This window comes from Moschus berezovskii, chromosome 10 (genome assembly GCF_049115385.1).
Source record: "Moschus berezovskii isolate FMDL1 chromosome 10, NW_MosBer_1.0, whole genome shotgun sequence".
NCBI lineage: Eukaryota > Metazoa > Chordata > Mammalia > Artiodactyla > Moschidae > Moschus > Moschus berezovskii.
This window is the reverse complement of record NC_142469.1, coordinates 82695209-82706653: the sequence shown is the minus strand read 5'-3', so window position 1 is coordinate 82706653 and position 11445 is coordinate 82695209.

The window sequence follows — 11445 nt, the reverse complement described above, 5'->3', positions numbered from 1 at the left end:
ATCACATTAAAGTATGCTTTCTTTCAAAATTTTAACTTAAAATTATCATTGTGTTACCAGTCATTTGTAATTATTTTTTGTTTTGTGAAGGGCATATTTCTCCCAGATGTTGATTTTTACATCAGTTAATAGCTTTATATGGTCTTATTTTAATTTTCATTAATGATTTTTTTGGAACAGAATTGTGTTCCCTTCCACCAAATTAATATGTTGAAGTTCTAATCTCCAGCACTTTTGAATGTGGCTATATTTGGAAATTAGGTGTTTTAAAAGTGATTAAGTTAAAATGAAGCCATTCACCTGGGCCTTAATCCAATATGACTGGCATTCTTTTAAGAAGAGATAAGGACACAGACATGAACAGAAGTAAGATCACGTAAAGACACTGGAAGATGAACATCTACCAGTCAAAGAGAGAGGCCTCAGAAGAAACCAACCATGAAAAAACTTGATTTTTTTTTATTTCTAGCCTTCAGAATGGTTAGAAAATCAATTTCTGTTGTTTAAGCAAAAAAAAAAAAAAGTGGACAAAATAATTCATGTGAAAAAGAAAGTAAGTCTCTGTGGACTCCTTTTGTCTTGGTCCAAAGCAATGAAAAACGGTGATCAAATGCTCCAGGTTTACTTTAAAAGCACCATACAGCACAATGTTGATACTTGGATTCATTTGTTTATTCCGTACTTCATCACTGAGTCCCCCGTGAGATGAGTTCACATACTGTGAAATGCAGACGTGTTCTCTGGAAACAGAGTGGAGACATCGGATAAAAGCTAATGTTTACAGCAAAATCCAGAATTTGCAGAGAGAAAAGGAAACCACAAGGGGAAGTATTGTTTCCTCTTTAGACTAGAGATGGACAGTGGGTGGTCAGCTAGGGAGGTTTCCTTGTAGAAATTCTCTGGGAGGGATGAGCAGCAGGTTTCAAGCAGTAGCAGAAGCCTCCTGGAAAAGACTTGGGGCCTGGGGCTGCCTGGCCTGTTTGGGGCACTGCTGGGGGGAGCTCCTAGGGCTCAGGTAGTGTTGGGAGTTCAGGATGGTTGGTGTAGGAGATCAGGACTACTGGAGAAGTTTGAATTTAACACTGCAGAACATTTCATGCAAAGATGGGCTCAATAAAAGACAGAAATGGTATGGACCTGACAGAAGCAGAAGATATTACGTAGAGGTGGCAAGAATACACAGAAGAACTATACAAAAAAAGATCTTCATGACCCAGTTAATCACGATGGTGTGATCACTCACCTAGAGCCAGACATCCTTGAATGCGAAGTCAAGTGGGCGTTAGGAAGCAGCACTGAGAACAAAGCTAGTGGAGGTGATGGAATTCCAGTTGAGCTATTTCAAATCCTAAAAGATGATGCTGTGAAAGTGCTGCAATCAATATGCCAGCAAATTTGGAAAACCCAGTAGTGGCCACAGGACTGGAAAAGGTCAGTCTTCATTCCAATCCCAAAGAAAGGCAATGCCAAAGAATGCTCAAATTACTGCACAATTGCACTCATCTCACACGCTAGTAAAGTAATGCTCAAAATTCTCCAAGCCAGGCTTCAGCAATACGTGAACCGTGAACTTCCAGATGTTCAAGCAGGTTTTAGAAAAGCAGAGGAACCAGTGGTCAAATGGCCAACATCCGCTGGATCATGGGAAAAGCAAGAGAGTTCCAGAAAAACATCTATTTCTGCTTCATTGACTATGCCAAAGCCTTGACTGTGTGGCTCACAATCAAATGTGGAAAATTCTGAAAGAGATGGGAATACCAGAACACCTGATCTGCCTCTTGAGAAACCTGTGTGCAGGTCAGGAAACAACAGTTAGAACTGGACATGGAACAACAGACTGGTTCCAAATAGGAAAAGGAGTACGTCAAGGCTGTATATTGTCACCCTGCTTATTTAACTTATATGCAGAATACATCATGAAGAACGCTGGGCTGGAAGAAGCACAAGCTGGAATCAAGATTGCTGGGAGAAATATCAATAACCTCAGATATGCAGATGACACCACCCTTATGAAAGGGTGAAAGTGAAGAAGAACTAAAGAGCCTCTTGATGAAAGTGAAAGAGGAGAGTGAAAAAGTTGGCTTAAAGCTCAACATTCAGAAAACTAAGATCATGGCATCTGGTCCCATCACTTCATGGCAAATAGATGGGGAAACAGTGTCAGACTTTATTTTGGGGGGCTCCAAAATCACTACAAATGGTGATTGCAGCCATGAAATTAAAAGATGCTTACTCCTTGGAAGGAAAGTTATGACCAACTTAGATAGCATATTCAAGAGCAGAGACATTACTTTGCCAACAAAGGTCCATTTAGTCAAGGCTATGGTTTTTCCAGTGGTCATGTATGGATGTGAGAGTTGGACTATAAAGAAAGCTGAGTGCCGAAGAATTAATGCTTTTGAAATGTGTTGGAGAAGACTGTTGAGAGTCCCTTGGACTGCAAAGAGATCGAACCAGTCCATCCTACAGGAGATCAGTCCTGGGTGTTCATTGGAAGGACTGATGTTGAAGCTAAAACCCCAATACTTTGGCCACCTGATGCAAAGAGCTGACTCATTTGAAAAGACCCTAATGCTGGGAAAGATTGAGGGCTGGAGGAGAAGGGGACGACAGAGGATGAGATGGTTGGGTGGCATCACTGACTCAATGGACATGAGTTTGAGTGAACTCTGGGAGTTGGTGATGAACAGGGAGGCCTGGTGTGCTGCAATTCATGGGGTCGCAAAGCGTCAGACATGACTGAGTGACTGAACTGAAGAGAGGAAATCATTGAGGCGCTGAGGAAGGCAGATAATACCATCATATTTAGTTCTCAGTAAAACAGCCAGTGAGAATGCAGAAGCTGAGTTGGAAGAGGAAGGCCAAAGAAGGAATGGAAATGAAGAGGCATTTTTGCTTGTTTGGAGAAACATTCTAACAGGCACAGAATTCAAATTGTACAGTAGAAGAAGCCTTGGTATTTGGGGAACAGAGATCTATAGACCATCACAATTGGATTTGTAAGTCAGGTCTAGTTGATTCACATTGCTGTATAGCAGAAACTAACACAACGTTGTAAAGCAACTACACTCCAATAAAAATTAATTTAAAAAAAATTCCCAATCCTTCATTGGGTTAAAGTTCACTTCATGCTTTCTTAGACTGCTGATGTCTTGCTGAAATTTAGTCTGATGGCCAAAAGAAATTTTTGAAGGACTACCTTAATCCCTGACTTGGGTGCTTAAAAAAAACACACAACTGTGAAAGGGATCCAAACACACAACCACAACTATTTTTACAACCAAGGAAAAGTATTTCCTCTGAACACTCCTCCCACTTACACTGCCTCTTTCCATGATGTGTTAAACCTTCTATCCATCCTCAGCCCCAGGTGACCAGCCTCCCCTGCCCACCCCACACTCTCCCTCTATCTCCATGTATCACGTCTTCCAGTCAGAAAGACCCCATCTCCACCAGAGGGGAAATGGAGCTAGGGTGAGTGACCCTCTTTGGAAGTTAGAAAAGGGGAGAAGGCTGGGATTACACTAAGGTTAATGATACTCCTTGGGCTTCCCTGATGACTCAGTGGGACAAGAATCTGCCTGCCAATGCAGGAGACCCAGTCTGATCCTAGAGTCAGGAAGATCCTCTGAAGAAGGAAATGGCAACCCACTCCAATATTCTTGCCTGGAAAATCCATGGACAGAGAAGCCTGGGGGTGGGGGGTGGTGGCCTATAGTCCATGGTATCGCAAAAGAGTCAGACGCAACTGAGCAATTAAAACATCAACAAAAAAATGATGCTCCTTCCCATCATAGGACTTTCTCTCTTTAAACTTGTATTAGTTAGACAGGATGCAACCATCAATATGAAATAAAAGTTGAGACAATTATCTGAGTGAATTTGAAAACAGGAAGAGATTTCTGCTTCAATCATTCGTCTGTGGTGTTTTTTTTTTTCTTCCTTTTTTAAAATACATTTTATTTTCTAAGCAGTTTTAAGTTCATACCACATTTGTTGTAACGGGGCCAATGACCACTCAATGCTAAAGAAAAGTTCTGACTTAAGCACAACCTACCTATAAAAGATTTAACAGGTCAGGAAATTTCTTATGAAACAAATTATGTGGAAATGACTTTGATGTTGCTGAACAGAGTTTTGTGGATTAATGAACATGATGATTAATGTGTAGTTTAAAACTAAAAATTATTAAGCTTTAAATCCATGCCAGGTCTACTTCAAGGACCCTAACTGTATTAATCCTCATAACTACCCAATTTTTATCATTTCTTGCTATCTGAAAACATGTGGAACTCGGCTAGTAAGTGATGGTAATAGCAAGGGCACAAATTCAGACTCTTGGGCTCCCAAACTTGACTTTAGTCACTAATCTTTGATGATCTTGTACAAAAGTGTTGAACTTGTATCTCTTTATGGGACCTGCTCCCTTGGGGAGAAGAGTAGGGCACATGGGATCTGGGTGCTGAGATTAGGACTAGCTCATGGGAACAACCCAAAGGTAGAACAGGAAGAGGTCCAGGGGGCCTAGATGATAGGTGCATCTTGTCAACCACGTTACCTACATTCAGAATATTTCAGCTTCTTTTGTTGAATGCTCTTCTGGGAGAATGAAGGCATGAGGCCCTGGCCAAGGATGTAAAGGAGGGAGAAGGGCTGCCAGAGGCTATCATGGTAGCAGCTAGTAAGGATTAAAAGAAATTTGTCAAGAAGAAGAAGGAACAAGTTAGAGCTACAAGGTCCGGTTGCCTCTTTTGACATAAGATTCTTTGCTGTTGTTCAGTTGCTCAGTCATGTCCGACTCTTTGTGACCCCATGAACTGTAGCACATCAGGCTTCCCTAGCCTTCACCATCTCCTGGAGCTTGCTGAAACTCATGTCCATTGTGTCGATGATGCCATCCAACCACCTTGTCCTCTGTCGTCCTCTTCTCTTGCCTTACATGGAGTAAGGATTCTTGCTCCATGGTTAATACTGGAAAATCGGGATGTATTACATCATGATTGTGGGTGGCAGAAGTTTTCTTTCAAAAGGGACAATGCAGCACTTAAAAACGAAAAGCCATCTTGAAAATAGAGTACAGGAAAGCTGCTAAGTTATGAAACTTTATATTCCTCCCCTCCCCTGCCCACTCCTCTTTAATATCCTGTGCTGATATTAAGATTCATGTTGATACTATCAATACTTCTCTTAATCTTTTCTTCCCTGAGTCCTTGATCCCATAAATCCCTAGTTGATTGGCCCTTGGGTACCCATTGCTGAATCATCAACTTCCCATGAGTCTGGTCCAAAGTGAATATTCAATAAATATTAGTGATTCATGAGCAACATCCAAACTAAATGAGGAAAAAATAATGACCAATAACCAATCAGCTCAAAATGACCTTCCCAAAGTTTCTCTAAGTATCCTAAGATGACCAGAAGGGAAAACTGTTTCATGTGCTTCTCATTGCCAAAGGTGTTTTCTCATAAGCAGTTCACTAGCAGTACTGTTTTCAAACTTCCTGAGACCAAACAGAAAGAATAAACCAGAAAGCAGAAACTAACAACAAGAGACAACTTTACTTGGGCTCAGGGAGTCTCAGAGCCCAAACCCCATCAGGGTCAAGGCTCCAATCCAACAACTCCTGTTGGATTCCAAGGCATTCCCCTTTGCCTTCATATTTTTTGGAGCGGAATTTCTCAGATGCATATTCACCCACACAGAGATGTTGACGTGTTCTCTCCTGACCTTTCCATTCCAGTGAGATGCTGGAGTTTCCACGTTTCCACTGCCGTGAGATGCTGAGCTTATCATGCTGCTCGCATCTGTTCTGGTCACCACTTGGCATGGGACAGTGGGGAGTTCCATGCCCATTTCCTCCAAACCTCCATGTGCTTCCACCTAAGTTCAACTGATGTAGCCTTGGAACAAAACATCCCACCCAGCTTTGACCTTTGACCATTCACTGTTGCAACTCATCTCCCTCTACTTTTCAAAGTCTGAGTATATAAATATTTCCTTGTTTTGTAGACATTCTGGTCACCAGAAAGAAAAGACCTGTCTCAAGGCTTGGTCTGCCAAATAAAACCAGGCACCCTTTCTGTTATACTGCTGCTGATGCTTCTAGATAGCTCATGAGCTTTGGCACCTGATTGTTATGGGAAAACAACCTTAAATTGACTCAAGAGGAGAGATTGAAGGGTGAGTGAAGTGACAATGGGGTGACATTCTGATCTTTGAAATGGGTACTTGAATGGGAATGGAATTAAGATTTTTAAAATAGAACAGATCCTGGTATTTAGGGAACAAAAGAAGTATAAACCATCACATTTACACTGATAAATTCGAGAACTTACACCTGAATCCTTCATCAAATTGGAGTCCACCTTGTGTTTTCTTGGAATGGCAATATCATCCAAGAAATACAAGCCAGTAACCAAAATAAATTTTTAAAAGTTTGCTTAAAGCTGTAAATTGAGCAGGGGTTCAGTTCAGTTCAGTCCCTCAGTCGTGTCTGACTCTTTGCGACCTCATGGACAGCAGCACACCTGGCTTCCCTGTCCATCACCAACTCCCAGAGCTTACTCAATCTCATGTCCATCCAGTCGGTAATGTCATCCAATCATCTCATCCTCTGTTGTCCCCTTCTCCTCCTACCGTCAATCTTTCCTAGCATCAGGGTCTTTTCAAATGAGTCAGTTTTTCGCATCAGGTGCCAAAGTATTGGAGTTTCAGCTTCAGCATCAGTCCTTCCAATGAATACCCAGGACTGATTTCCTTTAGGATTGACTGGTTGGATCTCCTTGCAGTCCAAGGGACTCTCAAGAGTCTTCTCCAACACCACAGTTCAAAAGCATCAATTCTTCCTCACTCAGCTTTCAACCATAAATGGTCCAACTCTCACATTCATACATGACTACTGGAAAAACCATAGCTTTGACTAGTTGGACCTTTCTTGGCAAAGTAATGTTTCTGCTTTTTAATATGCTGTCTAGGTTGGTCATAGCTTTTCTTCCAAGGAGTAAGCGTCTTTTAATTTCATGGCTGAAGTCACCATCTGCAGCAGTTTTGGAGCCCAAGAAAATAAAGTCTGTCACTGTTTCCACTGTTCCCCCATCTATTTCCCATGAAGTGATGGGACCGGATGCCATGATCTTAGTTTTATGAATGTTGAGTTTTAAGCCAACTTTTTCACTCTCCTCTTTCACTTTCATCAAGGGGCTCTTAATTCCTCTTCACTTTCTGCCATAAGGGTGGTGTCATCTGCATATCTGAGGTTATTGATATTTCTCCCAGCAATCTTGATTCTAGCTTGTGCTTCTTCCAGCCCAATGTTTCGCATGATATGTACTCTGCATATAAGTTAAATGAGCAGGGTGACAGTATACATCTTTGACACACGCTTTTCCTGATTTGGAATCAGTCTGTTGTTCCATGTCCAGTTCTAACTGTTGCTTCTTGACCTTCATACAGATTTCTCAGGAGACAAGTCAGGTGATCTTGTATTCCCATCTCTTTAAGAATTTTCCACAGTTTATTGTGATCCACACAGTCAAAGTCTTTGGCATAATCAAAGTAGGGGTGGGTGTGAGCTTTTGTCTTTAAGATGTTTGATAGAGAATTTAAAAACAACAGAAGCTCATTAAAAATTTCATCTCTTTTAAGAGCCACTTTTGATTGTTACTTAAACTTGCAACATGAGCATAAGTCCTCCTGGAATAATCAAGAAGGATGTACATATATATACACATACACACGCATACATATATATGTATATATATGCTCAGGCTGTAAAGAAGCCACACACAATGCAGGAGACTGAGGTTCTATCCTTGGATTAAGAAGATCCCATGGAAAAGAGAATGTCAATCCACTCCAGTATTCTTGCCTGAAGAATTCCACAGACAGAGGATCCTGGTGGTCTACAGTCCGTAGGATCATGAGTCAGACACAACTGTGCGACTAACACAACACAGCATATATATATATATGTATGTATATATGATGGATATTAAAAAGTCAACTGTGGGTTAGGCCTGACATAAAAGAAAAGTCCAGAGACGCGAACTCGGGTCAGTAGGTGAGGTTTAGAGTGGCCTGATTTCAAAAGCTGTCCGTTTAGACTGAAGAAATCCCCCAGCAATGGAATATGTACCCCCTTCCTCCATTTCTTGCTTCCTTCCCTGTCACCTGGCTGATGAACACTTGGTCCAGAGGCTGAGAAGTATATTTTTGCCCAACAGAGAGGTTTAGTTCCAGGCATCACTGGAGAGGTGGGCTGTGTGGTCTAGATCAGGTCCACCTTGAACAAGACATAGCAGCAGGGAGAAAGTGAACCAGAAACAAGTGAAGAGAAAGTAAAAAATGAGGGATGAATGTTTAATGTAAATGGTTATCCTCATTCAAACCCCCAAAGGGTGGGTATTTTTAACTGGAGGAAATATGGGAAGTCAAAGAAGCACTTGAGGAAGCACAAAACTTCAGCTTTGCCCCGAGCCTGAAAACGGAGGAAGGCTAGTGATGACCAGGGTTCCAACTCAAGAAAACCAAGCTTAAATTCATCCCTCAACACTCCAGGCATTGTTCAAGGAGCTCTGTTTTGGCTTTTCCATTAAAGTTTTCCATCCAAGCTCCTCAGAATTGAGTTAGGTGGAATGAGAAAAAGTATCCCCGTGACGTAAAAGGGACAGAAAGCTAAACACAAGAAGAACGAAGTGCAAAGAGCTGAAAATGTTTTCAGTGTTTTCTAAGCATTTTTTAGAGTTAACACCTGACCAGATGGAGGAAATGACCCAGATTGCATGAGCAACAGAGAGGCAAGATGTGGCAATGTTGGGGGATTTCTACTTCACTGACAGCTGGATTTATCCACACTAAAGGCAGAAGCTCGGTCAAGTCTTACCTCGCTGGATACGGAGTATCCCCAAAGCAACGACAACAACAACGAGAAGAAACTATAAGAGGAACTTCTATCCTGAATGAATCATTAAAAGCAAGTGAGAACTTGTTGGTGGACTGAGGAGGGAAAGGCAAAGAGGAAAAGAATGAACATTTCCTGAGCACCCGCCATGGATCAGATGTCACTCAAGACAGTTAACATATCCGTCATCTCATTTACTCATGACTGCCTAAGATGTGAGATTACCTCTGTGAAGTAATGAGTGATTGTATCCACTTAGCCTCGAGAGATTAAGGCAGCTGGCCTAAGGTCACCCAACTAATCTGAGCAGGTACAGGCTTTAAGCAAAGTCCTGACTCAGAATTCAGATCACTCAGATTTGAGAAAGACACACGGAAAATGTGGGAAAGCTCATAATTAAGAAGAAATGTGCACGTAAGCTTCTATCTAGTGTCTAGAATGCTAAATGTGTAGCAGGACATAAGACTTGTGAAAAGTGCTCAAGTGCACAGTGGGGAGATCTGAGTTTTGCTCAAAGCAGGAAGCAGAACAAGGAAGGCAAAGATTTGCTGCAGGGCCTTTACAAATGGTGTAATGTCAGTAGGAGGCAGGGAGAAAAAAAAACACATTGTTCTACTCCTACTTGATGTCCTATTGTCTTCATCGATGAGAATAATCTTCAGACCTGCAATATTGGGTCAAACTCTGGTGAAAGACTCTGAAAACCCAGTGCCTTAAGTGAGTTTTTCTCTTGGTCTGGAAAAATAAACTGTCTGAGAGAAGTTGTCAGAATAAAGGTTGCTTTGCTGTGCTAATCTGTGATGGTGAAGGCACAGGTTCCAAAAGAGTGAAGTTTGGCATATGTGATCTTGATTTTCAATGGATAGGAAGGCGAAGCCTCTGGACCACAGTCTGGGGAGCTTGTTCTGAACAGATGAGGAATCAGCATCAACTCACCACAAACAAGCCATGCTGGACACACCTCATCTATCCGTAGAGTCCTTATTTGGATAAACCAGTGGAAGGCTGCTGGCTGAGAATATTAATGATCTCTAACATCCCTGGAGATGAGAAGGGCAATTGGGGGCTAGAATAAAGGCATTTTAACTAGTAAGGGACCACATCCAAGGAAATAACATATGAAACCGTGCCATCCTGGACAGAGATCTTCAGGGGTTTTCATCCACAGCCCTAGTGTATCTATATTTCTTTTTCAATTAATATGGGTTGAGTTGGCTTTTTAATTAAAGTTTTGCATGGTTTAAGATTGAGAAGAATGACTAAAACCCCAGGTGTAAGATTTCAGGTTCAAAAAGAACTTGATGGATTAGAACAGTGGCTCAACTCCAACAAGTAAACAGGCAACATGGTCAATATCAAGTTTTATACTTAGATTCCAAAGTGAGATTCGTATATACATTTAAATAATTGTGGCTTAGTCGCTTAGTTGTGTTCAACTCTTTGCAACCCTGTGGACTATAGCCTGCCAGGCTCCTCTGTCCATGGGATTCTCCAGGCAAGAAAGTGCGTTGCCATTTCCTTCTCCAGGGAATCTTCCCAACCCAGGGACTGAACTCTGGTCTCCTGCATTGTAGGCAGATTCTTTACCACTGAGCCACCTGGGAAGCCCTTGTACAATATTCAAACAGTAGCATATGTATGCAAAGAATACCTTTGGGTTTGTTGATTCAAAGTGAGTAAAGAGTTTAAGGAGCTGCTATGACCTCAACTGTCATTTTATCCTGTGTTAATGAAATACAGCACCTGGAACAATAGAGACCACAGCCTCTCTGTCCTGCTCAGGTTAGACAACCCCTCATAAAGGGTGTGCAGTTCTGGGTACAAGCTCCAAAAAGGGCAGTGACAATTGGAAGCATGGCTGGAAAAGACGAATGAAGATGGGAAATGAGAAGCAGTTTAAGGAAGTTTTGACCCCGAGAAGAGAAGATGCTGAGGAATGAACTTTCATCTACACAGTCCTAGATGGTAGAACCAAGGGCAACTGTGTTGACTTGGAGCTAATTGCCAGGAGACACATTCTAATAATTACAGATGTTCAGCCCCAAAGTGGACAGGTTGAGGATCCATTATAGCGGCGCTGTGTCAGACCTGTGCCGTGACTCCCGAGTCATTTTCTGCGAGTGTTTCTCTTCTCTCAGTCCTGTTGAGGAGCAGGTACTGACAGTGGCTCCAGTTTTCATTCCAATCCCAAAGAAAGGCAATGCCAAAGAATGTTCAAACCACCACACAATTGCACTCATCTCACACGCTAGCAAAGAAATGGTCAAAATTCTTCAAGCCAGGCTTCAACAGTATGAGAACTGTGAACTTCCAAATGTTCAAGCTGGATTTAGAAAAGGCAGAGGAACCAGAGATCAAATTGCCAACATCTGTTGGATCACCAAAAAAGCAAAAGAGTTCCAAAGAAACATCTACTTCTGCTTTAATGACTAAGTCAAAGTCTGACTGTGTGGATTACAACAAACTGTGGAAAATTCTTCAAGAGATGGAAACAGCTGACCTGCCTCCTGAGAAATCTATATGCAAGTCAAGAAGCAACAGTTAG